The following is a 27,068-nucleotide window of genomic DNA, read 5'->3' on the forward strand; positions in this document are numbered from 1 at the left end:
TGTAAGAGTGAATGTTATGTTATTCCTATGCTGGTATCTCCTGGGATGACTTTCGCATTATGTGGAAGTGATGCTTTGAAACTAGTCTCTTTACTACTTCTTGTCTCATAATCTTTCTTCTCCCTCAAACATCTCACACCAACCTCCTTTTTGTGCTCCACTTCCTTTGTAATTGCATGGTTCTGCATCCTGACAATTCTCAAAACTACCTAAATATGTACAGGCAGAAAGGATTTCCAGAAATCAAAATTGCTTGAGGTGTCTTTTGTAAGCAGAAGCTGCAGAAGGGTAGAAGGACCAAAGCTGAGACTCTTCACAGCCTTGTGTGTGCTTCCTTTCCTTGGTCCGTGGCCCGGGAAAGTCTCTTTCTGTTCGACTGTGGGCACAGCAGCACCGGTGTTGCTGAGCTCTGTGATCAGACAAAGTTTGGTCACTCCGTTGGCCTTTCTTTCAGGGCCCATTGTGCTCTGTAGGTGAGGTGGAGATGCTGCTGCTTGCTCTAGATAGTGACCCTCTTAGAGTCCTCGCGATCCTCTCCAAGCCTGGCAGTGCTTGAGTAGTGATGCACAGTCCTATCCCTCCCATTCTGCAGGTGCTTTTGGCAAGACCAGCACCTGCTCTTTGTTAAAACAAGGCTGGGAGCAGTGAATGTGAGACTTACAGGAAATTGTTCCTGGACTGGAAACAAAAGCAGAGGAGAAGCCTGTCACCAGACAGAGAAGTTACTGAATTAAAGGCTGCTATTTCCCACTGAGGACTGGATACTTGTACACAGTGTCATTTGCTGGGCAGACCAGTACTGACTTCTGTTACCAGGGGATTTTGGCGTCTGCAGGTTTCTCCCTGCTGCCTTGAAGAGCCAGTTTGGAAGTTTAGAGCCCCAGGTTGAGTAAGTAGATGTTCTGGGGAGAGGGTGAAACTGGGAGTGTCACATATAAGAAACAAGAATCGCACCTTTTCCAGGCCTCCCTGTTTTTTTGTGTCATTGGGTAGATAGGACCAGGTGTGCTTTCTGCTCTCCACATACCTGCAGGGCTTTTATTCTGAGAGTATGTTGCATTCTTTATGACAGTGGCCTGTAGTAAAACATGACAACCATGATAAAAAGGAACTGGAGGAAGGAACTGGGATTTATATTACCTTAAAAATAATAATACCTTCTCTTCTTTTTCATGTTGCCCTGCTTATCTAGGATGTTGGCTCGCTCCCTCACAGCCCCTCTGAACAAAATGAATTGTGCATACGGCTCTGCACATCTCATCCTGAACAGGCCTGTGGCACTAATGTCTGTTGGGCTGTTTGCATGGCTGCCCATCGTTTTTTTTGTCTGCTTCTAACATGTGGACAAGAGACTGAAATGCAAAGCATGTGTGCAGCGGCCAGGCTTCCCAGCAGCCTGCACGTGCGGGTGCATGTGTGCACAGCTCCCTGTGGGCAGAAAACTCAGGTTTATGCCCACTGGTTTGAACTTCATCTTTGAGAGACGTCATAGGTCGAGAGTGATGTGGCTGAACAAAAGTGAGCTCTTATTAATTGGAGTGCTTATAACAATTAAACTTTCATGGAGAAATGCTTTTTTAACCTTCATTTTATACAGCCTCCTCTGCAGTTAACAAGTTATTATCGAAGGATTATAAAAGCATTATGTGCACAGTACTCATGCTTCACATAAACCCAGCATTGTTTAACTTCTCCTCTAGTCCCACAGAGACCGGACAGTGAAAACCTGATGCAAACTCAGCTGGGAGAGTCAAGATACGGCTTTGCAATAGAAGGTTAAGCAGGTTGCTTATGCCTCTGTGATGAGGGTTCCCTGCTCTAACAGGACAGGCTGTGGATGGCAGTTTAGTTTATCTGGATCCCATAAGGCAAGTTTTGCTGCCATGCAGATCCTTTCCTGGGAGGAAGGTGTCAGGTGTGCTTTCCTTTTTAGTAGCTTGTTATTATAAGACTGGGACTGGGGGACAGGAGGAAACAGGTTAGAAGAGACCTTTGGAGGTGACCAAGCCCAGCCTCCTGCTCAGGCCAGGGCCAGCTTCAGTTAGTCTGTGACAAGAACTGCCGCAAACTGGGTGGGGCAAGCAGCCTCCCAGGGCACAGACATCTGCAAGGAAGGGGTGATGCAAATTCCTCCCTGCATGTGTAATGAATCTTCTGCCTTTTTGTAATTAGGTGCTCATGCCTGCTCTTCCCTGCAGACACTAAAGACGTCTAGGGAGGTGACTGGCTTAAAAAAAGACAAATACTAAAGAAAGGAAGCCTGAGAGTGTAAAAGTGGAATTTTTTTTCACCAAAAGAAAGAAATTTAGGATAAGGTAGTGCTTAGGTATTCTTTATATGTGTGAGGTGTAAGGCAGCTCCTTACATTTCCAGGGCTGCAGGTGAAGAGTGCTTATGCAGGGGCTGACTACCTGGAGCATTTTGGTTTTCCTTCCAAAGGAAGGCATACCTGCAAACCACAGGGACAGACCTTCTGGCTAAGCTGAAAGGCTTGAACCACCTGACACTGCTCAGGGAAAGCAAACTGCAGGGTCCTTGTCTAAGAGTATAAGAAAAATAATAACCTCCACTCATCCTCTGTTTCAAACCACTTTTTGAATTTAGTAGGTCAAAATCTCTCAGAAACTCTGACCCTCGCCATGGTTGTAATTGGTGCTAATTAGAAGTATTTCCCTAATATTAGTTGTGAGTGCACTACCTGAAGCCTGAGCTTTAACTACTGAACACTGTTTCCTGGTATCTTTTTCTCATGCCTCCCACACTGAGGAAGCTGCAGGTGGGCATACCCTGATTTTGGAGAGATGGAGACAGTCTACCCCAGTAGTTTAGTCAGGAAAGTTAATGTTGGTGCCTGTGCTGTTTTCACCAGTTACTAAGAGCAGTTTGCACTCAAAATGATTTCAGGTGGTAGGCAACAGTTAGTTCATTTTTAAGTTCAAATATAAACAAAAATATAAACAAATAGTATTTAATTTCTTGAAATTTTCTGATAATTGGTGATGCTGTAAGAACTAGCTTGGGAAGGTAAGTCAGGACTGATTACCTTGATGTATACAAGGCTGTACATTGAATATTTCCACTGAATCTTTTGTCTTTAAATATATTATTCCACAAGACTGCTGGAGAAATGACACTTCAGCTTTGGGGTGATGGGCAAAATGCATTTTTCTTAAACTTCAGATTTATTTAGGCCTAGAATAGTGAGGTAGGGTTTTTTCCAGAATTAACCAAGTGGAGCATGGGAAAGATGATGTTGTCTACCTACAGTCCCTATCTATGCACACCTCTCTTCCTTACAGGCAGTCTATGGGCTATAAGAAGTGTGACTGCAAGATTCAATAAATGTATGCTATGCACAGAAATGATGCAAAGGAAGGAAAGGAGAATTCAAAGACAAATATTCAGTAGGATGACAAATCAGAAGGCTGCATATTGTAATTAGGAGTAGCACTTCTAAATTTTTCATGGAGTGTTAATTTCTTCCTAATCTGAAATAATTGAGTCAAATGGTATTTTTATTTTTTCCCCACTTCCCTAGGGAGAATAGAAGGGACTGGCTAGTTTGGTCCCACCCATACTTCATTCTTCTGCAATCTATTTATAGCCTCTGCAGAGGGCAAGGAAGGAGGGAGACCTTGGAGAAACAGAGAGGCTTAGCCTTGTTTGTTTTACATTTGAAACCCTGGCTTTAACTCCTTCCCTGCTCAGCTGCCCCATGAATATCAGAAATCTTTTACCTTTGTCAAATAAACAAGCACATCTCTTGCTGTCAGTTCTAAAAATAAAATACATATGTTTTTAACTCCTCATTATTACAGAGTAACTGCCTCTCAGTATTTACGAAACTGTCCTGTGTTTTTGTGTGTTGGCCTCGCCTGTGCTGTGACTGTGTGTGGAGCACACACATGAAGCTCCCACCCTCCCAGAGGTGCTCTGTGGGCTCCGTCGTGGCAGCGGGTGAAAGGAAGAGGGAGCCTGGCTGATTCTTTCAGATTCACTGTGCTGAAGAGATAAATGGAATTGCCAGAGGGTTACTAATACCCTTTAAAAGAAGAAATATTCTCTCTCCCAAAAGGATGTGGAAAAAATTAGAGCAATTACATTTGTATCATGAACCTCTGTACCGAAGGGAATGGGGAAGGGGAATAGGGAATGCAGTGGAAGTAACAGGATGTGGAGTTCCCATTCTGTGCTCCATGCTAAATAGGTGGTCTTAAAACTGGGACAGGAGAAAATATTTATCAGTATTTTTCTTAAATATGTTTTCTCACAAATGTAGGGTGGCTTTCCAGTATCACTAGGATGCAGAGTGTGTTACAGCTGCATATTCTGACACAATACAGCGCTGCTCCTGTGCAGCATTGTTTGTGTACACAAAGAGAGCAGGCTTTCTCTAGCACCCAGGGTTGGTATAGCGGCACTTCCTAAAGTGGGAATGAAAGTGAAGGTGGCTTTTTCCCCCAGGTTAATGCCAACTGATTTTTGCTTATTAAACTGAGTTGTCTCTGCTGCAGCCTCTGCCACAGCATAACTGGAGATACCCTGCTTGCAAATGTCTGGGAAGTCAGTCTATTTTCCATCTGTAAGTAATGTTTTAGCGTTTAATGCAATTTATCTTCACTCACATTGCAGAAGATGTCAACACTAAAACATTTGCTACAGACATCATAAACTCAAGACATTGGCAGGCACTGCTGAACAGAGCAGAAACAGTGGCAGCGAATACATATTTTCAAACCATCTGGTATGCAAGTGGTGTTGGATCAAAAATTGACATGGTGTAAAAAACTCACCACTGTTTGTCAGATGACCTTTGGGCAGTCAACAGGGAAGTTGGTACTGCATGTAAATGCACTTGAAACAGTACAGTCTGTCTCAGTTCATACTTCTGGGCCCTGTTGCCTCACTTGCCAGGTTTCAGAAACTAATAGGCTTATTTAGTAACATTTAGAAGCAGCTCAGATAAACGGGTGCCTTGAGGGCTTTGCACACCACTCGCCTCTCTGCATATGCACTTCCTTCCCTCTGTGGCCTGCAGGGAAACAGAGTTTCGGGAGCTGTGGGTGGGAATGATCCCTTTTCTTTTTTCTCCCCTTGTGTGTTTTGATGTTTAGCTTTCAATCCAGTTTTCTCTTTATCAGGAGCAGCTCGCATAGGTGGTATGTACATGTGAGTGTGTGCTCACCAACACAGGCACCACTGTGTATTTTGTCTTTGTGGTATGTGGCTGTAGTGGGAAGAGGACTCATGGGGCTCATGTTTTGATGGAGAAGCCCCTTGAAAACAAGCAGCCCTGTTACTGCCAGCCTTTGGCTAAGGGTACCATGTACTTCAGCAGGGACATCTCCGCAGACAGCTGTTCCCAAAATGAATGTTGCAAAGTCTCTAGATTTCTCCCCTTTTCTTCCCAGAGGATTTCTAGCTCATTTCTGACCATGCATCAGATGAATGTGTGTTTACTGCTTCCTATAAGCAGCAGCCAGCATGAGAAATTGTAAAATTTCTCAGCTAGCTCCTAAAGCATGATTGAAAGTAAGGGCCATAGAAGCTAAAAGTCTGAAAGGCTGTGTGTGTACAGTCTCCCTCAGTTACAGGTGTCTCAAAATGACCCCAGAGAAATGTGGCCCATAGTTCCTTTCATGAAAAAGCCAGCTACTGCAAAAGCCTGGCCACCCCCCCACACAGCCACCACAGTTCTGCCTTAAATGGCTAAATTAGGCTTTAAAACACACTGTGTAACAAAGATTACTTCGCATTCAAAACGTGGTAAAAACAATAAAAGGAAAATGAAGGTACCATCTTTCTGGAGTAGTGTCAGGTTGTCCTACAGCATCTCACTGTCTCAAAACGCATATAAAATAGCACGTCCACAAGAAGCTTTTGGGACAAACACCCGTTACTGCACAGGTGTATGAAGAAATCCTTGGGACCCCACACATTTTCTTTTGCTTCAGCTTTACTTCATTTTCTTTTCCTTTGGAGAAAGAGGTAATTTCCAGATTAATGCTGTCTCTTTGTGAACAGACTTAACTAGGTTGCTCTATATCTCTTTGTCTTGGAGGCTGAATAATACACAGTGATAGCAATAGGAGTCATTTGCTCCTTTAAAAGCCGCTCATACTACATTTTCATTAGGCTCAGTAAAATGAAGAGGCTCAGTATGGATTAAGCACCTGAGTTTTACTGTCTCTGCTCTGTAGGTTTTTGTGTACAGGAAAGACAGTCACATCTCCTGGAATGAGAAGTTGCCCTGGATTTACTGTCATCATTTGAAAGTTCTTCTGTGGCCAGATATTCCTTGGTGAAAGAGAGCATTACTCAACTGCAGGGTAGGAGGAGGAGTGGGATGCCCAGGAGTCTTTGGGATTATGAATGGGATATGAAACGAGACTTGTTCCAGAGCCCTTTGCATTCAGGGACAGAGAGATGAGGAAATAACCAAGGACTGGACTTCGCTGCTGCACACGTGCACTAGCAACTTCTGAATTTCCGTAAGTCTTTTGACAGAAATGCACGTGAGCTACACGTTCTGCCTCCTGGGCCTACTGAAGCAGATGGGGAGGTGGCATAGAGTGTGCTGAGGCATTCTTAGATACTATTTTCCGTATTCTCATAAGAAAGATACTGATATCGTGGAGATCTCTGGTTCAGGCTTTAAATAAGCCAGAACCAAAGTACAAACCTATTTTTAGGTGACCTTAAAATATCCTGACATGTTTACCAAGCTGGCTTTGAACCAGCTAAAACATGTAAACAGTTAATACAATATATTGCCGAGATAGAGAATTTCTGTTTTCTTCTAGTGTGGGTTACAAAGTGCTTTTCTTCACCACAAAAGCACTAAAAAGGAAGGAAGATACAAATGTAAGCAACAGTGACACCTGACACAGTGTCAGTCTGCAAGCATCCTCCTGATACATGCTAGCACCACAACACCTTCTCCAAAGTCACATTTTGTATTCAGGCACACATCAAAAAAAATAAAACAAAACTACAATGCACAGCCTTCAGTCTAGCTTTCTAATGCTATATTGCTTAATAATTTAAGGACAATGATAGCCTAAAAATTGCAGTCTTAGCAGCTTCACATAACCTACATTAGACAGAGGGGGAACATCATATTTATTACGTACTCAAGATGTCTGACTTTATCAGGACAAAATCTTCTCTGTGTTTGGCACTATATCACTTAGAAGGGCTCAGCTATATGTTATGTATTACTAACAAATCCATCTATAATCATTTTAAGAGGCTGGTATTCATGGTCTCTGCTTCCCCCAGTGCTACTCGTGGGGCCTCACTGAAATAAACAGCAGCTCTTCTGGGACAGGCAGAGAGAGAGTGGAGCCAACTCGATTATCACAAGCAGTAGTGTTGTGCTGTCATGGTGTCTTGCTCCTGACGGCTTTCCTGTTCCCACAAAGGTGCTTGCCCTCAGTGGATCCCTCTGCCTGGCAGCTGTGGCACCAGGAGCAGTGCAGCTGTACTGCCACCAGCCCTCCTGGCTCTGCTGCTTGGGTGGTGTGCTTTGTAGACAAAGGTGGTATTTTCTGTTGTGATGTTTTTGTAAAGCATCTTTCCAGTTTTGAGATGTTTTTTTTCTATTAAGGACAGTGTGACGTCAGTGCAGGACTAAGAGGTCATGGGAGTAACTTTTTAGCAAGGTGATTTCTGAGTGCAGGGGACTCAGAATTCAAATTATAATATATATTTATGTTCATACACTGTTAAGGTTTTATCAGTATTAAACCAGAAAAATATATTCATCTCTTGAGAATGCAAATGCTTCGTGGGGCCTGCTACTGACTGTAGCAGAGAAAGAATGTCATTTCTGGGCTTAGAAGATCTTTAGAGAGAACTGATTTCCTTGGGAGATTACAATATTTCCATAAATATGGCAGGGAATATTGTGGTATCGGCAGTGACACACACACAAAGATCTGTGTTCTTCCTCTCACACTGGTTTCTTCTTGCAGGCTTTGTGACTTTATCTAGGTTTTGTTTTTCGACTGACAGTCATCTTACAATCTTGAGCTCAGCTGGAATTACCTGCTTAGATTCCTCTTGATTTTCTCAAAGAATTCCCAGCCTTCTGGATTTTGGCGTTACTGTTAAATGTTTGCCACCTATCTCTCTGAGCTCTGGATTATGCTGCCGGCTGGCTGAGTTGGAAGAGTCTACTCCCCTTTTATAGTTGTGATGATTAGCTGTTAATTCAGGTGCACTGTGCAGCCTCCAGATGCCGTCTTTGAAAAGGCCTCTGTTTTTCAGGAAGGATTGAATTACCTCTGCTCAGAAGTGTTACATCTCCACTGTTCTGTGCTGCAGCAGGGGGCAGCAGCCTTTATTTCCACCAGGATGGCTTGAGAGTCGGCTGTCAGGACACAGCTACAATGCCATACAATACAGTCGCCAGCCCCAGTAAATCAGCACAGCCAGTGCTTGCTGGGCTGCTGTCTGATTCAGTATATAACTCTTTTCACCACTGCAAAACTCATTCCTGAAATGTGGCATTGGTCAGCTGAATTTGCAGGACAAGGGATCAGCTAAATGTCACCGAACCACGATAGCTCACATTCCTCTGTAACGTGGCAGCAGTGACAGGGTTATTAATAGGTGTAGGTACCTGTTCTGGATGCTTTATGGGAGCACAGTGGGCATAAATGGCAGTGAAGGGATTTGTTTGTGGGTTGAGTGACTTCACAGGATAACAAATGTTATCGGCTGCCATGCTGTCAAGGACACAATTAATTCTGGTTGCACGGTACAGTTAATTTGGTATGCATCTCAAATGTTTTCAACGAGGTTTGCATGCAGATCCAGTGGACCGTAAGAAAAGTTTCTTTTTAGCCCTCATCTATTTTAACGTGATTCTAAAGGGACCTGATAGCGTCCCTTTATGTGAAACAGAGCTGCTGGTTGAAGTCAGAGGCACTCTGCACTGTGCTCTCCCTCTCCCTGGGGGCACTTGGGCTGATTGCCTTTTTGTAAGACTTCAAACTCTGCCAGATCAGCCTCCTAATCAGCTCCTAGAGCCCTCTGGGTGCAGGGCCATCACCCACGAGTGGCCATCTGTAGCCTTTGGGGAGCTCCAGTTAAAGGGTGGTGCTGGCCCTTATTAATGGAAATGAAAGCCTGATTTAACCATTCTGTTCAAATCTCTTGTGTATTTCTAGGGCATCAAATTTAAAATTGAAGTGCCTAACACAAGAATTCAGCTTTGTACATGTTGGAAAAAAAGGTGCTGATTTATTTATTACTGTTCTTATTTAATTCATAGTAAGGAAATGGTAACACGCACAGTAATAGATTTTTAATTACCATTCTTCCTAGCCACCCTCTGTCTCTTCTGTTTTCCACTTAGGTAGGAGAAAGTCAAGTTTATTGTTAAAACAGCAAACTTGGTAGTAATGGCATTCAAGAAAGAATGAACTCTTTGTTTAGGAACTCAAGTGTGGAGAGGGAGAAAAACTCATAAAAAAAAGGGAAGATGGGGAAGGGGCAGTAACTTAAATGCAGCTATTAAGCCATATTATTGGGACCCTGGGTTTGTTCTTAATGGAGGGAAATTAGCAATGCAAATATTTCTAGTCACCAATTATCCATGATATAAATAGGTCGGAAATTTGCACTGTTAATACCAGCAGAGTTGAAACCTTTTCTAAGCAGTTCAGCAGCAGAGAGATTTTGGGGGTTTTTTCTGATTTGTATTCCTGTGGCTTGTTAAAGGCTTGAAGAGGGGGAGGAGAACAGGAGTAGGAGAAAAACAGGTTTAATGGGCTGTAAGGAGCAAAACTCTCTTCTGTTACTTCTACTGTAAACAAAACAATCAGCTGAAACCTGGCTTTGTTTAAAAAGGGGGGAAAATGTAAATAGCAGTGATTCTCCTGTGCTCTTCGATACTCCATGTGCTTTCCATATAGGATTTTCTCCTTCAAATATAAACTAGGAGGCATTACAGGCACATAACTACCAGAACAACTCTCCCCAGCCAGTATTTCTGCAGAGGGTATAATTAATCCAGGCTGTAGTGAGAGGTGTGGGAAGGTTGGGGTCCCATGCTGGTGGGCAGCATGCATCAGTCTCCAAAACTCTTCCTTGGTAGATCTTCAGAGCTTTTCAAGGCACCCAAATACTTTAGAAACTACTTTTACCCAACAGATTTTGCTGAATGAAATATCTTACTCAGGCACCAGATGTTTCTCTTGAAAACTGAATACCCACACAGATGCATGGAGATGCGCCTGCTTTCCTATCTGCTGTTTAATTTTTAATTATATGAATCGAGCGATTGTGGGTTGCATGTTTTGTTCCAGCCTGCTCTTTCATGTTGCATCCCCACTAAGAAACAGCAGCTTTCCTGGTGCAGAAAATCACGAGATAACCCAACACAGTTGTTGTTCTGTCAGTTGTACTGACAGAAAATGGGTTTTTGTGAATTTGGCATTCGTATTATGGCACGCAGTAGCTCAGGCTGTGGAATAACTCTTCTATCCTACAACATACTTGCTACCTCTCCTACAGAGGAAGGGTCCTCAACCCTGGGAAATTCTTTGGAGTAGCCATGCATTTAGAATTTTAAAAATAAATAAAGGAGAAGGTAAAGGAATTTTTAGGCTTGTGTTCGCTATCTTCTTCTGGAGACTGTAAGTCAGTGGCTTACCCATGGGAGGAGACAGGCCCTAAGCTTCTGCTGGGACCTCTGCTGTATTAGCAATGTTATGCAAGGCTTTATGATGTGTCACAACTGCCTAATGAACTAGGAGAACAGAATTAAAGACTGGCTACACAGATAGCTTGAGTCCTTTCTTCTTCCTGAAGATTCCTAGCAGGCGTACAGGTAGTGCTTTGTGGTACCTGCTGTGAGGTGGGTGTCGTGTTCTACCACTGATGCTTTGGGAATGTTGCTGTCCCTGAGGTCTATGAAGAGACACAGTCCCAACTCAGGCTTAGAGGCAGAAAACCTCGTCTGTCCTGTTTCATTCCAGCAGCCAGACTTTGCTTTTGGAACCCAGGCACACAAAGGGCTGTAACTGTGTTATGGATCGTTCAGTGACCAATTCCTTGGCTTGCAAAGGAAGTGTTCTGGGTGAAGCATTGGCTTCACTGATACTTTTGGAGTGACAGACTGGGGTTCAGATGTGTGTTGCTCTGTATCAGTTTCTTTGCAAGGAGAAGTGGTCCTATTCCATTGACACTTTTTACCATTGGCTTATGTGGAATTACCAGGGATGGTCACAGAAGTTTGTGAGGGTGGTGGCATTGGAAAGTCAATAGCCAGTGCACTGCACCATACCGTTTCCCTTTTGCGTGCAGTAGGAAGTGTTTGCAAGGGCTTTTCAGTAGTGTTTGGATGTGCTGACAAGCTAAACCAGGCTGTGATTCCTGCCTGCAACTGGTCTGGTCCCATGCAAGACAAAATTACAAGGGTGTGAGTTTTGCCTGTTGTGAGTCTGCATATTTGTCAGAAGCAGAGCAAAGCTAAGTGGTCCTTTTCTCTGATTATATTAACCTTGTAGTTAATAAAATGTTCTGCAGCAATAGTTAACCCCACTCATACATGGAGGAGGTACCTGAAGGCCTGGTCAGTAGCCATGAGCATTATGGATCATATAGTTTTATATGGGAACAGTTTTGGCTTGATCTTAATATACTACATCTAAATTCACCCTTTAAAGGAATAGCACACAGAGTAGGGGGAGAATGGTGTTCACAAAGGCTTCTGGTCCTCAGCCTTTCCCGAGAAGAGACGTAGCATCTGCTCCTCTCCCTTGGCTGTTGGCTGGAAGATCGTGCTGCTCTCATTACTCTCTGTTCTCAGCTGCCATGTCAGATCAGGCCATTGGCCCATCTACTCCAGGGCTGTGCCTGCTCATGTTTGAGAGCTCATCCACACCACTCCTGCACTTAGCTCAGTAACTAGCACCAAATACATGCAAAGAAGATGAATTTCTCCTGTCTTTCCCATCCTATCTCCTGGCATCTGCTTGTGCCTCAGAGCACTTAGCCTTCAGTGGGAGCCAAACATGAGGAGCTGTGCTACCACAGTGCTTCTGCTGAGAGAGAGTCCTAAGACTCTAGTGTTGTCCTGTCATCCTCTTCTGTGAATTCATCATGTGGTCTATGTGCACCTACGTCTTGGACAATTTGGGAACCCACATACCTTGAGAAGGTTTTATTTTAGTGCTTTAGAAGGGAGCATTATCATCCCTTGTCAAAAATAAATTATGAAGGCAGCTTGTCTCCACATGCTTAACCCAGTGAGGGATAACAGCTCTCAAGGGATAGCAGTTCCTATGTAAAAGCTAAAGAATAATTTTCTTTCAAATATCCTCAGAGATTTACATGTCATTAGCCCATACTCTCAAAGCTGGCAGAACCCAAAACACTGAAAACTGAACTAGAGCACTGATTTTTTCCTGAAAACAAAGATGGCAGAGATCTTCCCTCACACTCGGAGATTAGGGAAAAAGTGCAAGATTGTTGAGGAAAGCTAAGCAATTGCAACCCCATTGAGCTCCCCAGAAGGACAGCTTTCCCCTTGTGTGCTGTTCACTATGGAGCTCTGTGTGCAGTTCAAGGGATAACTTGAATTAAAACAATTAATACTTGGATTTTGGATGCTTAAAGGAAAATTATCTCTCCAGAGTGTTGTGGGAGAAGTGACAGCAGGAGTTGGGAAGCATACCCTGCTTGGGATGAAACAAGCCTACTATGGCACTGCTGGGCTTGAGTTGTGTTGGCTTTAGGGTGATTCATGGCAAGCAACAAGAACATGAGGAAAGAATCCCAAGGTTAGCAAAGAAGCAAACTTTTTGTTACCTTATCCAACTCTTGGCTCTTCAATCTGTGATTCAGTGATTGGGGTTTTTCCTGTCTGCTTGTGTGATGGGATGCATATGTCAGGCAGGTAAGTGTGAAATGGTGGCAGAGTAGCTTGCTGATGGCATCTTCAAACTGTGTAAGTCATGTACTTCTGCAGAGAGAAAGTGATCCTGCTGTGACAGTTCACTTAGTTTGTGGAGCCAAGGAAGTCTGGATAGCCCCCGGCCAGGAGAGCTTATTGTGAAAGCACTGCCAAGCGATGCTTTCTGCACACTTTGTTGGCATGGCAGCATAACAAACTTCTGGAAAGGGCAGAAGTGAAGAAGAGAGAAATTGCCAAGTCCATGTGTATTGGGAAAAGTATGTGTATGTGCGAGTTCACACACAGAATATTGATAACGTCTCTTTCCAGCATACTGAGCCAGTTGTCACTGTGTGCCAGTCCCTGAATTTCATGCGTTGCTGTCTTTGCCTAGCAAGCTTGAACTTCTTAGCCTTCCCTTCAAGGCTTTCATGCTTGCATCTTCGTGCTTTTGTCTGTCTGTCATGTCCTCCTCCTGTCTCCCTAAAGCTGCCTTTGTTGTCTTTTTTCACCCACAACTTCACTTTTCCTATCATATAATGGTGAGGCTGGACTAGCCAGGCTTGAGTATCCCGAGTGCCCTGGTGGGAAAGGTGCGCTACAGTACGAAGTGGTGATGGAGAAAAAGCCTACAACATCTTCAGTCACTGTTTCAGTTCCTAAGGGTACTAGAGGACCTGGGTTTGTATTGTGTGCAAATGTTGATAGGTGCTGTTTTCTTAAAATGAAGGATGCTAGAAGTCACGTACAAAGGCTGTGCATTTTTAAACTTCTAAAACTTGGAGGCTCCTGTTTAATAAAACTTAAAATACTGGGGAAGTCCTAGATAGAAATGTTATACGCTCTTGCTAATATTTAAAAAATCCAAGGGGTTGACCCAATTAATTAAGCCTAATACTTGTGTTAGATCAAAGTATTTTTTTATTTTGTGACAGATTTTGTTTATAAAGACCCAGGGTGTTACTAAGCCAATTCCAGTTAGTGTAGATTTATGGAAAGTGCTTCCATCTTTTGACACTACAAGTTTAGTTTATAAAGATAACTGTGCAGTAGTGGCATACTAACTTTTGTAAGGCATTTGACTTAATGCATCTGATTGGAATTCGTGGTGCTGAAAGATTGCACGTCACCTTTGCTCAGTGACCAGAGCTAAGAAGCCATTCTTGTTGGACAGTCATCAAACAGGGGTGTTTCTAGTGGGACTTGGCAGGGACTGGCACTGACTCCAATGCTCCATCAAAGAAAGAGAGATGGGAAGTAAATCTGATATTTGTGGATGACAAATGTAAGGAGATGATTGGTGCAGAGGATAGAGTTTTTACATGGCTTTATAACTAAAAGCTTTTCCAGAGCCATGCACAAGGCTGCACAGTCTTTGGGCAGAGTAATCCAGCTTTCCATCATACAGAAGCAGCCCTTTTTGAAGTGGTGCCTGTAGCTGAGGCTTCCTAGTGACTTGCTGAGCTCTTCAGCTTGGTGAAATGGACTACAATATGTCCTTGGACCTAGACAGAAAAGTCAAGGAAAAATCCTCACTTTGGTACAGGGAAGATCAAAAGAGCATCTAGGGCTCAGTGTTCTAAGAGGAGTACTAAATTGGAGGTAAGAGACGTGCAAACATACTCTAAGATTGAGAAAAATGTGATGTAATGGTAGACTGGAGGAGATCAATTTGCTGTCTCTATTAATATGAAGATGATGAGGAATTTGATTATGGTTTATAAATCATTTCATGGGGAGAAGAAAGACTTTTTAAGGGTTTCTTAATCAAGTGAAAAAACGTATTACAAGGACTTAATAGCTGGAAACTTTAAATCACAGCAAATTGAAATGGAAGCAAGCCACAGGTCTCTAGCAGACAAGGTGGTCAAGGTGGAACAATCCAGCACTGGAAATGACAAATTCTCTATCTTCATGTGACTTTAATGATGCCTGGATTATATTCTTGGAGATATTTTAAAGCGTACATTTTCTGTATGAATAGCAAGACTGTGCTGCTTTACAGTCTGTGATGAAACAAGGTATCATGCTGATGATCTCATGTTCCCTCAAGACCTTAAAATCTCATTTTGTTCTGGCTATACAGCTCTTCTTTGTATTCCTTGGCTAGTATATTGAATAAACTGGGAGAAAAAAAGCCACATGAATCTGGCACTGTTTCTAATTCAGGGAGGTTCAGGAAGGTCAGCATGCAGAAATACGCAGGTGACAGCCTTAGGCAGAGCTTTGCAGGGCAGTATGGAGATCTTAAATGTGTGAGAGTAGGAAAAGCAGAAGATGATGAAGTTGTTCCTGTGGGAAGGAGCTTGAGCAGAGCTCACAAAGCATCACCTGAGCAACCAGTAAGGATGAGGGTTAGTTGCTGGTTTCTTGGGTGGATTTAGATCAAGAGAGGAGCTTTTGTACTCATTCGGAGACAAACGGTCAGTGTAGTAACTTCACAGGGTGAAGATGAGAGAAAAACGGAGTGATTTTAATGTAATATAGGATAGGAAATGTGTAGCAGCCTGGAAGGCCAGGGAAGAGGGGCCTCAGGCAGGACAACAGGGACAGCACTAATACTGGTAACTGCCAAGGAAACTGAAGGAGGAAAAGGAGAGGTGGGAAAGATGGGCTGCTCAGCCTTCATCATGGTGATGCTGAGTGACAGCAAGACAGAATGTTTTAAAGAAAGGCTGTGAAGGGAGTCCGGCCATGTGATGCAGGGAGAAGTTTGAGATTTCTGCAGACCCTCTGCCTCCCCTGCTGTGTTGTTTGTATCTTCTGAAAGAGGTTGCAGAAGTTGTGTTGAATAAATATGGTACAATATAATGCCCCTAATGGTGGCTGTCAGTCATTAGGGATCTTGCACTGTTGCAATATATTTACACCAGTTATTAGAAACTCAAGGGCCAAGGATGAAGAGAATACTCTGCCAGTAATCTTGGCTGCTACTTAGCTAAATGACAGATACAAATCCTGAACCCAAAAAAGGAAAAGCTATCTGGGTAAACAGCAGTAATTTGTCTGTAGATTCATTTTACAGCTAATCAAAGTTGGATATAACAAGCTTGTAGCATCTGGCAGTCTAGAAATGGTATGATGAAACCTTTAACTCTCTGACTTTCTGACAATGCTGCTATGATTTAAACAACCCTCTTATGTTAAACGCTGAGGAGGGAAAAGACAGGACAGAAAAGAGAAAATTGTTCAGTTGTGGGGCCTTACATTTTCTGAAGAAGAGACTGTTGTCCTTTTCTGAGTACACAGGACTCAACAGAATGAAACTCAGATCTTTTGCAAGACCTGTATGTTCCACAAACACTAAAAACCTACAGCTCTAGTTCTTGCCCATGAAGCTCACTGAGACAGAAAACATCTTGGAAACAGGTTTTCATCTTTAGGAATTCAGTTCATGTCAAGTAATTGTTAACATAAGAAGACCTGCAATTATGTGAAGTATAGTAAGACTGGCTGCTTTGTAGCTTTAAAAAAAGTCCTTGACCAAAAGGGTCACCTTTTAATATTATCCCAGCAGCCAGAAAGCTATAGCGTAAACACCCAAGTAGTTAAGTTCAAATGGGTTCTCTTCCTTCTGAGGGAATTCTGCTGGGCCAGTCATAGGTGCTTCACCTGCAGCATGCACACCACTGGGAACTATGTAATTTCACTGTTTCTTAATGCTGAAGTCTGAATAGAAAGGAGTGGAACCTCTGAGAAGTAGTGACTTAAAATTAAAAACAATATTTTAAGGCTAAACAATGTTTTGCTTGGAAGAATAGTTTGAGGCTTTGGTGTAAGTTATGCCTATACAGATTTGCAGCTAACCTGATAGCAGGAGAGATTATGGAGGATATACAGTGCTTGCTCTTATCCACTTTTTATTAATTCTCTTTGTGTGTATCTCCCTTTCTCTTTGATGGATGCAGAACCTTTCAACAAGGGTTTCCTTGGTGTTGTTTGTAGCTACTCTTCTTTACTCTTCTTATTCCTAAGGTCTCATCAGATAAAGTTCTCTGAAATTCTGATGCTGTTTTAATGTGGTTCTTAATCTTAACTTTGCCTTGTCCATATGTAATAATCAATCATTATTATAGCTTGTTAAGCACTGGTAATGTTCTTGGCCTTGTACATCGCAGAAAAGGAGAATGACTGCTGGCAAGATGAACTAATATGTTAGGGATGTGGTGAAAAACGTCAGAGGAGGGAGAAATGTGGAGGTCTTTAGTTTTGTATGATTGTTACTGTTGCCTCCCTTTTTCTGAGCACTCTGAGATTTGAGAACCTGCCTTTTCTCGGCTATCCATCCAATAACTTTGTTTTCATTCTGTTCTGTGTTTAAAATTATGGCAAACTAAGGTGGAGGAGGTTTTTGTGCTGCATTTCTGCAGCTTTTTCTAATTCATCCCAGGTTTTGTATGGGTATGGCTCTGCCCCAGCACGTATCTTTGCAGAGAATTTGGAAGGGGTTTAGTGAGGCTGTCCACCTGTGCAGCACGTTTTGTGTAGCTGTGAACAGAGCAGGCTCTATCTCAGGGGACGACAAGGACTTAGGCTTGTATTCAGAGTGATTGGCAGGAAACCCCATTCTTAAAAATACAGTAGGAATGTCACACCAGAACACTTGGGAAGACAGAGATATATATAGAATTCCCTTTCATTCAGCTATTGTCTAATGGAGTTTCTGCCTATTACCTGAAGTTACGGAGTGTATTCATTATCTAGTACATAATGTGGTTGATTGCAGGCTTTAAAGTAGGCAGTGGTGTTTATAAATCAACAAAAGTTGGCCAGAATCAAAGCTGAAGTATCTGTAATGATGTGTAATCACCTATTAGGAACAGTTACAACAACAGTCCTCTCTCAGCTTCCCCTAAAACAAAGCACGTAATCTGCCAGTAATAATGATAAATGTCCTTAGAGATGTTATGAATCGAACCTCAGTACTTCCAGTAATATTTATTGAAGACTCCATGACCTGTTCAGTGTCCCCTTATGCACCGCTTATCTTCCATTGCTCTTTGTATCCAAGATCTGTTTTGAATTTTTACAGAATACTCACTTCAGCCGTATTTTTGAAAGGGAACATGACATCTAGTCCCCTGGAGTCCTCTGAATGAGCATTTTATCAGTGAATCAGCCTTGAAATGTTACAATGCTGGTTTAGTATTTGTCAGTGTCTGTATAAAACATGCACAAAGCCAAACCATAAAGAACTCGACACTTAAACAAAGAACAGTAAGCATCTGAATTGCCCTGAGAGCTTGAGAGCTTACTTGAGCTTCAAAGATTACCATGGGCATTTGTTTCAGTGGTTTTTCCTGGCTCTTGGTGTAGCTTGCACCTTTGCTTTCAGGCAGAAAGCCAGTGCCCTTCTGTCAGAATAGCCCAGAAACAAGTTACTGTGGGACCCCAGCTTTCTGTAGTCACACAAGAGTACTCTGAATTAGTAAAACTGCTGAAACAAGGCTGAACTATCTTAGCAATAGCTTTTCCAATAGAGCGCTTGATTCTGATCCTGTTGGATTGATGCCCTTTTTTGGCCTCTCTTAAAAGTAGGGGTTAGAGTGGATGTCATCTTGTTTTCTTGAAATACAGAGATTTACTCCCACCTCCATTTGATATAGCTGTGAGCTTGCTTCCAGCTGGAACAAAGCACTCCTTAAGTTTGGGCAGCGATATCTTGAGCTACTGGAAAGAGGCCAGTCCAAAGCACTTGATGTCAAGGAGATTTAATATAAAGTTTCTCCTCAGAAGAATGTGAACTTGATGCCAAAGGCTTTGATTAAGACCATTTCTATGCCTGTTGGACATTGTCAGATGCCTTTCGTGGTGATATAATTAGCTTTGTAGGAAAGTTTAGTGTCAGCTCAGAAAACAAATGTGGAGAGAGGGTATTGCTGGCTTTCAGCAGTATGTTAAAATGTTGTGTGAGAATTCAGTTTTAAAAGCATTTTTCTCAAGTATTAACCACATTTCTCATAAATCATCGAGTAACTGTTTCAAAATTATCCTATACAGGCCATGCTGAAGAAATCTTAGTTATCCAAAAGCTTACATGAAATGGTGCCTTGGGGTTTGCCCCAAGTGTAGGGAGTGTGGGACCAGTACATGCTGGGGCATGGCACAGGAGGTCATGGAGGATCTTTCACAAGGGTGAAATAAGTAGGAAAGACAAAAAAGCTGTTTGAAATGCAGCTGCCAAATACCATCTCTGTGGAGATGGCAGAAGGCAGGGTGGTATCTCCTTTTGTAAGAGGAGCAGTCAGTAGAACGGTGCCCCCACAGCCACATCCAGGCACTTCCTCGGGGCCCTTGCAGGCAGGGTGCTGCTCTGGCACTTCAGCCCAGCTGTCAGCATGCCAGCTTTAAAAGCACAAAGTGGAAATCAGTGCACAGTCCTGCATGGTATGGGACAGCTCTGCTGTCCAACTTGGGCAGAGAAACTCACCTTTTGTAAGGTGTACATCTTCTAGAAGTGGAAGCACCATGGGGTGCTGTCCTGGGTGGTAGAGAGCAGAGCATAAAATGGGGTCCTCTGCTGTGTGGGTGAGGGGACAGAAACCAAAGCATGGGTGTGCTGAAAGCTGAAATCACAGTCTGTCACTTCGCTGCATCTACTGCTACCTCCACGGGGTAGTTGTGTGCACTACTGCAGCATGAGCAATGTACACCTTTCATGGGGTAGGATTATAACCAGTTCTCAGATGCTGTTGTTCCATAGATCCCTTCAAATCATTAAGGCTTCCATATCTCTTCTGTGATTCTTTCTAGGCAAGGCAGACTTTTTTCGTACAGAGAAGATTAAAATCTGTGTTGCCATTTTGGAAACATAGATGATGATTTCTTCGTCATCTGAAATGTGCTGTTTTCAAGTATAACAGCTTGGCTTGGAGGAGGCAGCAGAGAGGATCCCACCTGCAGCATGTCTGCACACTTGCACGCAGTCTTTACCAAACGCTGACTCCATCTGTCATGACAGAGTAAAAATAATTCCACAACACTGTATGCTCTGCAGTCTCACTAATATAGAGTCATGCTTAGTAATAAATCAAATGCTTAGGTGTGCTGTTTCATCCCATGCAATTAAACTTCATAAAACCTCTGAAAAATGTATTTTAACATAATAGCAGTTCACTGTGAGAACCTCTAGTGTGTGCTTGTCATGGTCAGTTCAGAAATTTGTGTGATGCACTGAATGTGACAGTGATTAGAAGATTGTCATTTCAGTATTCATGCAGCTTCATGATTATTTAACAAAGCTTCAGGTTAGCTGTATGGAACATACTAATCTAACCTATTTTGTATGTGAAATAAACATGCAATTAAGCCCATGTCATGTCAGTTGGGGTCACCAAGCACTCTCTTTGTTTTTTTCTGTGGAGCAGTGACATTTACAGTATTGGGCTGTGGTGCCTAAACCCCTTCCTTAGGTTTCCTGAGTCAAGCCTTTATAAAGCAGTGCTCATGCAGGAAAGGTAACTCATGTTTGGAGTGTTACTTAACCTCATCTTCTTCCTTGGAATGCTGGCTGTTGAAAAAACACCTGATGTAATTCAGGCCAATAGAGAGCTTTTTCTGCACGCTTCACTCTTACAGAGAGTCTTTGTGATTTTTGACATTTCTGTGATGGAGCACTAAGTAGTATAAATTTGAGGTCATAAGGGAAAACAAAAATAAAATTTGCATGCAATTCCAGGTTGTTTTCACAGCTAGTGAGTAAGCTCTGGCATTAGGATGTAGTTGTGATTCACTCAAGTAAAAGGTCATCAGCAGATCAAAATGAGAGCTAAATACCTTGACAAAAATATCTACTATAGGTCATTTATTACTTCTTCTGTGAGCTTTACTTAAGGGAAAGCATTATAGTACTCTCTAATATATAACATTTCTACAGTGAACAAGAGCACTCTTGCTAGGGCTGTGAAAACTGGCTTGCTGCTGAAGTGTTCTGTAGTAGGGAGAACCCCAACAGTGTGGTTTTTCTTTAAAAATAGAATGAAAGCACTTGAAGGACTTTCCTAATTATTATTTTTGTATAACAATATAAAAAAAATAATTTAACGTTTTATGGTAGCCCGTGGAGTTACCACTTCTGGTATTTTGTAAATAAAATATTTTGACACCGTTGTGATGTGGAGTGTCGAAGCTGTCTGCCTCACATGGGCACTGTGTAATTACCCATCCTAATCACAATTATGTAATCTAGTATGTTGTTAGAAGATTAGGGTATCTATTTATGTAGCTGAATCCCTGAAACATTCAAAGCACCGAAAATTAATGTGGGGAAATAAAGGAAATGTAAACATTTGAAAATTCCATTTAGGAAAGGCCATTAGGGTTACAAGATGTGCTGCCAAAATCAAGGGTATGTGCAATCAGAGGGGAGGCAGCGCATGTAGGCACAAAGCAGTGCCACGCCGCTGCCAGCCTTGCTCTTGTGCAAGTCAGGCAGGCTCCTGCCCTGCAGGGAGCTGTGCAATCATTCTGGCTGTGCCTTTTGGGCCACCCAAATCCTCTCGTACTTACGGGGCTCCAGTGGTTCTTGGCTCTGCCCTGTGACTGCCCTGGAGTTGAGCTTCTCAGGGGATTGAAGCCTCAACTTTGTCTTTGCCACTGCCAAGGAGTGGCAAAGGAGCTCAGGATGGCTGCAGTGTGAAGGCTTGGAGGTTGCTCCTTCCTCTCTATAGCTCTAATTGTCTGCCTCATCAAGGGAAGCTGTTCACTTCAGGTCAAAACTTGGTGCCATTTTCAAATTAAAGTTCATTGTTGAAGGCTTAAGTCTGAGATTTGTTCTTCTGTGACAGTTTTTCAGTTAGAAGTGCAGTGACTTATTCTCTTGCTGCTTCCCTTGCCGGGTAGGGAGTGAATAGATTACCCAGGGTTCAGCCCTTCTGCTGGAAACAGAAGCTTTTTGCTCAAAGGGAGACTGGTCGTTCTATGCCTCGACCCAGCCCATCATGTCAGGCCATTTCACTGAGTACAGAGGAGACACATGGAGAGAATTCAACACGGAAAAGTGGGTTTGTGCTTTAGGGAGAAAGCCCTATAGCAGGCTGGGAGAAACAGCAAAAGAATTATTCACAGTACTTATAACTCTAAGGGTCTCAGAAGAATAGAAGTCTTAGACTGGAGGCTTTCATCATGAATGTGGATTTGAAAACAAGACCAGGTTTTTGACCTAACTTAAGCAATCCACACAGGAAAGATATCATTGCAGAAGTGGTTAATGCAAGCAGAGGGGGTGATTAAGTGAGTTAGACCTTGTAAAAGGATCCATTTATCGCGGCTGTGTACCAGGGGAGCTGCCATTCTTAGGAGGCTAGCAGGGGGATTTGCAGAGCCTTCCTTTGTAGGTCATAGCTTCTAATTTATCTTAACTTGCTACTGATTAGAAGTTAGCAGTGAATCCCCTTGTATTAGCTGTCTGAAATAAACTTCTTACCTCAGTATTGCTCCAGCAGGTTCAGCCTTCTGCAGTGTAAGAGTTGCCATCACAGTGGCCCTCTCCCCGGCAGACAGCTAGAGACACAAAACCCTGTTTGTCTCTTCTGGGGTTGGGTCCCTAGAGACATTAAAGGTATTTGTGGGTCCACAAGAGATCTTTCAGGTGACTATACAAAATTACTTTCTTTCACGGGGTTCCAGGTCTGTCAAAGGGGGCTGCGGTTCATCCTCTTTGTAAAACCATCAAGTTCTGTTGAAGAATGGTGCCATGGGAGAAACATGGAGGTAGTGGTGAGGGTTTCCTGGAGTGCAGAGACAGTGCACAGGTCAGACGGTATGACCTGTGCCCTTTTAATGTATTTTCTAGCATTTTTTTATATTTGGTCCCCAGCACCAGTCACTTGTGAAATGCCCTGACCGAGAGCATATTCCCATGGATGGGGAGGGGGTGCTAACAACTTCTCTTGAAGTCATCAGTACTTCATCATCAATGCCAGAGCCCATGCACCCAGAGCAAAAAGGGGTCCCTTGGAAACACAAGACAGGAGACCGACAAGAATATTGGCAATAACAAATCTCTTGTCCAGAGATCTTTTGTTTTTTCATGGTCTCTGTGCTCTTATTTTTTTTTCCTTTTATTATGTACACGATATTTCACCTCTAAACCAAATACAACTATTCATTAATACCAGTCAAGACTTGCCGGGGAGTTTTCAAATGAGACAATTGTGCTGAGTCAGATCGATGACACATCCTCCTTCTCACATTACATTGCCTAAAATAGAGATCTTTTTAGAATCAGAATTTGAGTGCATCGTGTCTCATACTTGCACAGGGATGCCAAAAAGCTACTGCTCAGGCCACAAAGTGATTTCACTGCAGATTCAAACATCTCCTGTTTTAATAGTATATCCTATATGAGTGACTTATTTCAGGTGTTGAAAGGGTAGGTAACAATGGTTTAGAGGAAGACTTTCCCAAAGGCTCCAATAGCAGTTTGGTGCTTATCTCCCCAGTAGATTTTAATGGGAATTAAGCACCTACAAGTCATTTTTTTGCCTTAGAAAATCTTTCCTGCGGGCTATAGAAGAAGATTGGTAGCATTAAAAATGATGACATTTATCCAGGAAATGGCAAAAGGGAGCACAATAACCCTGCACTTCACAGGTGCTTTTCATCAAAAATGAAGCCCCGCATCTTCACAAATCCAAGATACAAATGTTGCTGCATCCTGACGTTTGACCAATTCGGTGAATTCTTTAAGACCTTGTATCAATGCTACATGCCAGCTAAAGGCACGAAGTGAGGTATGTGTGCTGCCTCATTTCTCACTGCAGTGTATTTTGACAGTGGAAGTCAGAGCTGTGATCCAAATAAGCAGGGTGAAATTATATAGTCTGAAGCATCTTACAATCCTAAGGAAAATATAAGTGATGTGTAGGTTATCAGGATAGAAGATTCTGATGCCTCGTCCTTCCATTAGTCTCTGGGTGGGTTAGTGGTTAATTATAACCTGCCACTTGGGTTTTCCCCATGTGACTAGCAATTCCTAGATTAATTCAAATGTTAAATAAGATCTGTCCCTAGCACCAGTCTCAGGGGTAGCGTGTTATCATTTATCTTTGCCCTTTAGTTATGGACATTTAGTAAGTTTTCAGCCATCTCCACCAGGATTTAATCCCAGTCAGCTTCAGGTTTTGGGATCGCTTTAAAGAAGTGCTATAGCACACTTTTCTTCTGTTGACTGTGTAATCCAACCAGAAGGAAAAGCTTGGTTTACTCCTCACCTGCTGTTTTTGTATCCCAAATGAGTCCTGAGTTCCTGCTAGCACTTCAACATAGGCAGGTTTGTCACTCACGTTTGTTGTTACACTGTTGTCATTACAGGGCAGTGATTCCTGGATCAGCCTTTTTCCTTCTTGCAGTAAGTTGCTCTTGCTTTTTGGATTCTCAGATGACTTAACTCTCTACATATTTTAAAATAATTTCAGTTAATATAGTAAATTTGTTAGCTAATTCCCATAACACGTTTGCATTAAAACTAAAAGCTGAGTTTTCTTTCCTATTTTTTTTTTATAAGGTGCTGAGGAGTTCAAGCATTTGGATCCTAAATGAAGCTATGTTCTCCCTTTTTTACCAGACCTACTTTTTTGTTACTTAGTTCTACTATCTCCTCATTTCCCACAACTTTTATGGCAGCATTAAGTCATTCTGGATTTTCCACTTTCTTGACTCGTCTGTGCTGCTTTTTCTTGTTTTGATCCTGTGTTGTTTCTGTCATGCTTGGGGTTTTTTTAAACTGCTTATTTTGTGGTGGAGCCAGGCTGCCCTCCCCGTTCCCACAGACCAGGCTGGCTGAGTTGGTGGGAGAATCTGTCTACACAGAGCATATGTATAACAAATTTAGCTATTAATAAATGACTGTATGACAGTTACTATTTCTGTACCACTTCCTTTTGGAGGAGCTGCATGTCAAAATCTGCACATTACCAGAATTCTCTCTAATTTCACTTTTCTTGTGACTCAGTGGCAGTAGCATGTACTCTTTTATTTGGCCATCACAGGGGAATGGTAATAGATTTTCCTTGAAACCATTTTCCCTCATCATTTCCCATTACAGCAGTATACTTTGGCTTACAAGGATTTACTCATACCCTTCTGCTGAAACAGTTTCTTGTACTGCAAAAGTGGTGTAGCAGAGCTACCTTTGCCTTGAAACTGACTGAAGATTTTCATACTGGTTTTTTAAGTCTAAATTCCATTTTAACAAATACAAAGGAAAACCTGGGAGAAGGCAGAGGAAGGTGGTTTATTTCCTGTGATCCCAGATGGACATTCCTCTATTGTCTCATGCTCCAGTATTTTGGATGCTCTAAAATGTTTTGAGTTGAAATGCAGGAGGAATATGAACACTCCTTAAAGCTGGTTTCCCCTGAGAACTGTAGCAATCATATACTGGTTGTTTTGAAAGTGGAGGATTGCAGTAAAAACTAATTCCACCCTGTGATGCCGTAGCAGTGGTTTGAGATTCTGCTTGTGTAAGAAATGATGGGCTGGTGAGATTTAAGAGCAGAAAGATGCAAGCACCTAGGAGTACAAATAAAAGTATTTCTGACTTCACCTTAATAATTGCCATCAAAAATATATCCTGGCATTGATAACGAAAGCAAAAGAGCAGCTGACAGAAGTCAGCTAGAAGGCACAAGGATTAGCTGGTGACATTCTGATCTGTACAATTATGTGGATGCTATTAACATTTAAGTAGTTTAAAAATCAGCTCACTGAAATACGGAACTGTGTGCTTGAACTGAAAAAATGCTGTCATTCTACCTGACTCAGTGATAATTGCCTAGTAAGTGCTAAACGTAGTGAAATTGCAGCAGAGGCTCAGAAAAGCAGGCTAGGAACCAGGGATGAGAATGAAAGCAACATTCATCTTAAAACAAATTCAAAATAGCACTGAGTTTAAAGAAAGAAAGAAGGGGGGGAAAAAAACCCCACAAACCAGAAAACAAGCTTTTAAAATGCCAAGTTTGATGTAACCAAAAAAGCAAATAAGTGGTGGTGGATTTCAGCTGAAGGAATCAGGGATAAAATCTTCACTGTGAGTATAGCTGTTTTCTCACTGTTGCACACACATGCGTGCACATGTGTCTGCTTGTATGCATGCTGGAGCCAAAGGGTCTTTCCCCCCCAGTTCTTAGCCAAAGTCTGTACAGATGCTTGAGTTTTCCTGTGTGAAAGCAGATTTGCTGGATAAATCACAGTTCTGTTTGGCAACAAGTCACTGCTGTTGATAGCACATTTGAAAACTCACTTGTTCACTCTGCATCTTCGCTCCTCACGTTTGGCTTTGCCTGGCTTACTGAAGCTGATCTGCCTCACTGGGACAGTCCATTGGAGTTAGGCTGCCCTCTCTGTGCAGTCAGACCACAGCCCTGCAGAACTTGTCCCTTCCAGTGGCTTTGCATCTGTGCTGAGCCTCCTCCTGGCACAGAAAGGCTCATTTTCTCCAGGGACCAGCTGCGGGAGAACTGGACACAAGATGCAGAGATAATCCAAAAGGTTTCACAGGAGTACAGGAGATGGGACCCAACGGTGACCTTTCCACATTAACTCTTAGTCCAGTGACAGGGCACACTCCCTGTGCTGCTTGGGTTTGGTGCAGCTCAGAGAGCCGGGCAGGACACAGCAGAGGCAGCATTTGCAAATCCAGGCTGACTGAGGAATTGCCTTAGGGATCCTAACAGCATAAACAGCAGCACTTTTTTCTTCCTTAATAAGAAAGGAAACATGTATGTGCAGCTGTAACTGTCTCTGTTTCGGAGCTGTAAGTCTCTGCCAGCTTCAGTGCATGGTGCATTCCTCATACAGTTAATGCAGCAGCACCTGGGAGAAAGTATGGTTGAAGTCACCTACAGGCTCAGCCAAAATAAGCTGAATCAAAAACCGTCTTGCTGTCACCCCAGCAGCTGCCTCAGTGTGGCAACACCTTGGTAGGAAGCTGCTTCAGAGAAACTGTCATGTCAGTGTTCTTGGAGATGTGTCTGGATTCGGAGTGCATCTCCCTAAATCCAATGGCTCTATTTAAAACATTTTGCTTGAACATACATGCCAGCTCTTTAGAAGAGCTTGCTTTTTTACTGTCATATTTCTACAGAGTTCATCTTATTTGGAAGGGCGGGGGATGTTTGTTACTTCCATCTTTCACTCCAGATAGTGAAGAAGAAAGGTT

At 42.6% G+C, this 27,068-nt stretch overlaps 1 protein-coding gene across 20 annotated transcripts in view; it reads left to right on the forward strand.

Annotated features, from left to right (window-relative positions):
- The window catches only part of PTPRF (protein tyrosine phosphatase receptor type F), a 378,483-nt gene that overhangs the window by 214,267 nt on the left and 137,148 nt on the right, over positions 1 to 27,068 (forward strand). Inside the window, exon 1 of one of the 20 annotated variants that reach the window (XM_032117445.1) lies at positions 6,245 to 6,329. The exons of the other annotated variants lie outside the window; for them this stretch is intronic. The gene's annotated coding sequence lies outside the window, so the exon portion shown is untranslated. Of the gene's footprint in view, positions 1 to 6,244; positions 6,330 to 27,068 lie in introns of those variants that run through there. 20 annotated transcript variants of the gene reach the window in all.

Source organism: Corvus moneduloides, chromosome 9 (genome assembly GCF_009650955.1).
Source record: "Corvus moneduloides isolate bCorMon1 chromosome 9, bCorMon1.pri, whole genome shotgun sequence".
NCBI classification, from domain to species: Eukaryota; Metazoa; Chordata; class Aves; order Passeriformes; family Corvidae; genus Corvus; species Corvus moneduloides.